A 6,000-nucleotide genomic window follows, 5' to 3' on the forward strand; every position below is an offset into this window, starting at 1 on the left:
GAAACTGAGACGGAGGTCTGGTGCTGCGTGCGTGCGTGACCCCTGACCCCGTCCCCCCTTCTCTCTGTTGATTGGGCCAGCCCAGTGTCTGTATAGAAAATTGACCAATGGTAGCTTTCGATTTATGGGCCGTTCGATGGTAGCTTTCGGCAGGGCCGGCTGTTAAATTATTATTTATTTTTTTTTTTTTTGCCGGTCGGCTCGGCCCAAAACTACCGCGGCCCACCGGGCAAATGCCCGGTATGCCAGATGGCCAGTCCAGCCCTGTGGGTAGATCGCATGGCATTGAACAACAACAACAAAAAAGTTCACAAAAAAATAAATAAAAAATTCACACACAAAAAAAAAAAAGTTCGCCTATCATCCATCCTCACTATGGCTTTTGCCACTTGATTGACGTACAGGTAAGCCAGTCTGCGATCTGATCTTTTCACCTAACACACGGTTCACCACGCATGCACAGTCAACAGCGCCAACTACAAAATACAAAATACCGGCGAGACTAATTAACTAGTTAGCCTTCCAATTTCTACTATTTACTACTAAAGAAAGGGTATACAAATGAGTGGGGAAGCTGGACCAAGTAAGAAACCAATAACGTATAACTTCCATCCAGAATGGGAGGAGGACTTTTACACGATGTGATATTGGAAGTGCGTCTGTCTGATCTGCAGATCTACGATGGCTGTTAGAAGGGAAATGTGGCAAAAGAGCGAAACGTACAGCTGTAACGATAGCTTCTTATCGCGTCAGTCACGTTCTTGTTAAACACAAGAAGTCATTCAAAGACGGCGAAATTGTGAAAAAAGCGTTTCTCGAGGCTGCAGATTGCCTTTTCGATGACAGATCCACAGTGGCTGATGACACCTTGCAGCCTGCCTACACCTTGCAACCAGCTCCTACAGCCCTGACTACTAGAAACTAGCTGCCTCCTCCCAGTGCCAGGTCTCCCACTAAGGTAGAGAAATGCATTTATTTCCTCCTTTCAAACTAGGGAATTACCTGTTTTGTATCTGGTTTACTTTTCTGTTTGTTGGATCAGTAGTTGGCTATGGTACTGCAGACTGGCTGTCAGTGTGTGAGTGAGAGAAAGTGAGTGTGTGTGTGTGTGTGTGTGTGTGTGTGTGTGTAAGAGAGTGAGAGAGAGAGAGGGAGAGAGAGGGGGAGAGAGAGGGAGGGTTTGTGCTATGGCTCCCTATGCAGACTGGCAAATGTGTGTGTGTGTGTGTGAGAATGTGTGTGAGCGAGAATAGCAAAGAGGGAGGGTTTGTGATGGTCTTCTCCTGTGGCTGTGTGACAGAGAGAGGGAAAGTGTATTGTGAGTTTACTATGCAGGCTGGGAACTGTGTGTGTGTGTGTGTGTGTGTGTGTGTGTTTGTAGTACGTGCATGTACGTTTGCGATGTTGAAACTAGACTGGTAGATCTTGGCAGACTGGCTACTTGAAAAGTAGATCTTGGTTCCAAAAAGTGTGAGCACCCCTGCTGTAGACTCTCCGCTAAGGGTTGCCAGATGGGATTGAGAATTTCCAACCTAACCAATCTAAAAACGTCTAAATCCACCAAAAACCAGCCCATCTGGCAACCCTGTCTCCGCTGCATCAGAGTCTACTTGTTGCGTAAAATTGGCCAGTACCTCGTGGTATTATAATGTGTGAATTATCATCTGTATGTTGTTTTTCTTTCACTCGACTAACCGCCGAGATAATACTTGAGACATGTACTTCCGTAAACATAAATGTTTTATTAGATTTTTTTACAATATCGGACCGACAGTCCCACATATAGCGGCTATAATGTCCGAATAGAGAATCTACCACCACCTAGAATGCGTATTGTACTTTGTATTGTATTTTCGCTTGCTCATTTTCCTTGTGTCTCGCTGCCTACGTGTGACGTCAAAGTCATGTTGCTATTGGATACGGCTAACTATGTATATCTTTTTTTATATAGGCCTATATATTAAAATTAAGGTTGACACAATGAAGGGCCACTTATTTTCTTTGTTTCATATTTTTTTAAATTATAAAAAATAAAAAAGTTTGGATCCAATGTTAGGGGGCCCCCTAGTGGCTGGGGCCCCCCCGCGGTGCGTCGCTTGCGGGCCCGTCCGCTACGCCGCCTCCCCTGGTGCTAGGAAGAAAAACAACTAAAAACCAGAAGGGAAAAGAGCTGGTTTACATAAATAAAGGCTATGTACACTATCCACTATACTATACTATACAAATAAAACACTGTGCTGTACTCAACATTTCCTATCTCTGAACCTTATGTACCCGAGGGTTGTCATATTGCACATAGTGTTATTGCACATTCATTTAAAGTGTCGCAGTTTGCAGGTTTGAAATGTTCACAGTTGTGTTTCAGTATTGCACTTGATTTCAATCTAGTAGCTGCCATCAAATTGTCTAGATTGTCCAGGGCCTCGAACCTAGGTCTTTGCTGTGTTCAGGGCCTGATTGGCCCTGGGGTAGAAGCTGAGCTTCAGTCTGTTTGTCCTTGCGAACATGGTCCTGAACCGCCTGTCCGAGGGCAGCCGAGCAAAGTGTTCGTACCCAGGGTGGGATGGGTCTCTGGAGATCTTGGAGGCCTTCCTGAGGCAGCGTGTGTTGTACAGCTCTTCCAGAGAGGGGAGGGGGGCGCCGGTGATCTTCTGGGCCGATCTCACGACTCTCTGTAGCGCATTCCTCTCTGCGGCTGTGCAGCTGGAGAACCACACGCAGATGCAGTAGGTGAGGATGCTCTCCACTGCGCAGCGGTAGAAGGTCACAAGCATCTCCTGTCCGATGTGGTCTTTCCTGAGGACTCTCAGGAAGTAGAGCCGCTGTTGTGCCTTCTTGATGATGGCTGCTGTGTTGATCTTCGAGGACAGGTCATCCTGTATGTGCACCCCCATATATTTCCTGGGTCTTTGACTGGTTCAGCAGCAGGTTGTTAACCTTGCACAGCTTGCCCAGCTGCTCCACCTCATCCCTGTACGCCGCCTCGTCCCCCCCCGAGATGCAGCCCACCACGGTGGTGTCGTCTGCAAACTTTACGATGGAGTTGCTGGGGTGGACGGGGGTGAAGTCGTAGGTGTAGAGGTTGTAGAGGATGGGGCTTAGCATGCAGCCCTGGGGGGACCCAGTGCTGAGTCTGAGGGCTGTGGAGGTGTGGGAGCCCACCCGCACCCTCTGGGGGCGGTCAGACAGGAAGTCCTTGATCCATGCACATATAGAGTGTGATAGTCCCAGGTCTAGTAGTTTGGTCACTAGCCTGTCTGGAAGGATGGTGTTGAAGGCAGAGCTGAAGTCCACAAAGAGCAGTCTCGCGTAGCTGTTTCCCCTCTCCAGGTGGGATAGAGTGGAGTGGAGAGTCGTCGCGATGGTGTCCTCTGTGGACCTGTGGGCTCTGTAGGCGAACTGGTATGGATCCAGGTAGGGCGGGAGGCGTGTGACTATGTGGGCCCGGACTAGTTTCTCGAAGCACTTCATGATGATTGGTGTGAGTGCCACCGGGCGGTAGTCGTTTAGGCAGCTCACCGTGCTTTTCTTCGGGACTGGGATGATAGTTGAGGTTTTCAGGCAGGGTGGGATGGTGGCCTGGGACAGGGACTGGTTGAAGATGTTGGTGAAAACCCCGGCCAGCTGGTCGGCGCAGTCCCTCAGCACCCGTCCCAGGACGCCATCCGGCCCTGAGGCTTTCCTGGGGTCCACCGCCTTCAGCACGCGTCTCACTTCATGCTCTGTGAGGGTGAGGCTGCTGAGAGCTGGAGAGAGTGGTGTTTGTGTTGTGGTTACCTCCGTTCGCCCCTCGTCGAACCGGGCGTAGAAGGAGTTCAGCTTTTCCGCCAGCCGGGGGTCGTCCTCCTCGGCTGTGAGCCTGTTGGCTCTGAAGTTTGTCATGTGCTGAACCCCCTGCCACACCCGCCTGGAGTCGTTGCTCAGGAAGCATTCCTCAATCTTCTCTCTGTGGTCTGCCTTGGCCTCCCGGATGCCACGCTTTAGGTTAGCCCTGGTGGTGCTGTACAGCAGTGTGTCCTTCGCTGAGAAGGCGTTGTCCCTCTCCTTGAGCAGTTTTTGGACCTTCCCAGTCATCCATGGCTTCGTGTTGGGGTAGACCCGGACCCGTTTGTCCACGGTGGCTGAGTTGGTGCAGTTCACTCTAGACGCTTTTCCACTACGTTGCAGACCTGGTGCTGACCCAGGTCAGCCCGCTTCGTTCCCCTTTTCCATTCGTCGTTCCAGGTCGCTTCGGTCCCAGGTCCCAGATCGGAGCAGGGTCTAAAATGTCATATCCGGGTCTCTTTGCCAGGCTGCGTGTGACGTGTGACGCTGCACACCGTTGATTGGTCAATGGAAAATCGTCATCCCATGTCCCATCCCATATTATTTCTTCACTAACCGCCATCTTGAAATACCACTATTCACTCTAGGAAAATGTCACTACAGTTTCTGTACAACAAGCACAACACAAAAATCGCTATTATGCACCGGCTTTGTCCGTGAATAACACCGGCTGTGGAGGTGTTACAAACACAATACTCCTTTGCTAACTTCACCATCTGTCTACGGTCATTTTGAGCCCTTAACCACCGCGCTGACACCCCGAGAAGTTATGCTTTTAACCGTTAGCACAGTTGACAGCGGGGGCAGAGAATATTTCTACCCCGGAATTCCATTCAAATGCCCGCGTCAGTCAGCCTTTTCCGTAGAAATACATCGCTCCGTTATATATCTAACGTTACATGTTTTAAGGCTGATCTGTGCATGAGGATTGGTGCTGCATTTTGACATAATTCTTATCGCATTTCCCCGTTGTGTTGTGCTGCCGTTCAGTAGTCCAGCGCTTCATCATCCCCCTTCACCCCTTTCCATCCCTGGCGTCATTTTATCAATGAACGTGGTATTATACATATTTACATATTACATATTTGTTGTTATTTATGGAAGTGTCCGGTTGCTGGAGGAACCAGGGCCATATTCCACAAAGCTCGATAAAGTTCTAAGCCTCGATAAAGTTCTAAGCCTCGAAAATGTTAGCTTGCGTTGGGTGCCATCAATGTGGCTCAAATAATTCGCTGCTTGTTTGAGCTCCTTCTGAGTCAGATATAATTAGCCTGGTCCCGACCAGGCTAAAACACAGGCTATAGTCATCCGTGCGTCAAAAAAGGCTCACAGGCGGAAACTAAACCCTGAACGAAAGTTCCTCATGTGTCTTTTAGGAAATATTAGTTCCCACTTCACACGAGATAGATAGATTAGATAGTTTGATTAGATAGTTTGACTGTGTGATAGATAGATAATTTGATATTTTGAAAGTGTGATCGATCGATAGATAGTTTGATTGTGTGATAGATAACTTGATATTTTGAAAGCGATAGATCAATAAAGAAAAGAGTGTAAAAAAAAAAAGAAGTAATTGTCTCAACTTGCATTACCATTATCACAGCGGTCTGGCTAGCGTAGTGGTTAAGGCTGCGGACTCGAGTTCCAAAGGTTGCGAGTTCGAGACTTGACTCGAAGTCATTCATTTTTATTTATTTTTACATTTAACCGAAGATTTCATGCAAAGGTTTCAAACACCATTGTAATCGTGTCAGTTCTTGTAAATTAGCCTGCACCATAATTTTATAGCCTACAATACTTTTTTAGATGAGATTTTAGATTAGATTCAGACAACGAAATGCAGTAAAAAGTGTGTGCAGTAAAAAGTCTGAAGGGATTCGAACCACTGATATAAAATGACGAATAAATCCTATGGCAGCAGTCAATACCACTAGGCCATTGTGGCGATATGACGGTTTGTAGCCTGCTGCGGATATCACCACAGTAGTAATATTCATTTATTAAAATATGAACATATAACAATAACTGGGGCTAGTATGACCTACGCATTTAATCGGTCAGCAATTTCTTGCCAAACCATTTCCCTCGCCTTGTTAATTGCGGCAGTATTGCACTATTTTACATCTTATTTTTCCGTCTTCATAAAAATCAATAATTCGGAATGCTGCGCAAATG

This window comes from Nansenia antarctica (genome assembly GCF_963989245.1).
Source record: "Nansenia antarctica genome assembly, chromosome: 5".
NCBI lineage: Eukaryota > Metazoa > Chordata > Actinopteri > Argentiniformes > Microstomatidae > Nansenia > Nansenia antarctica.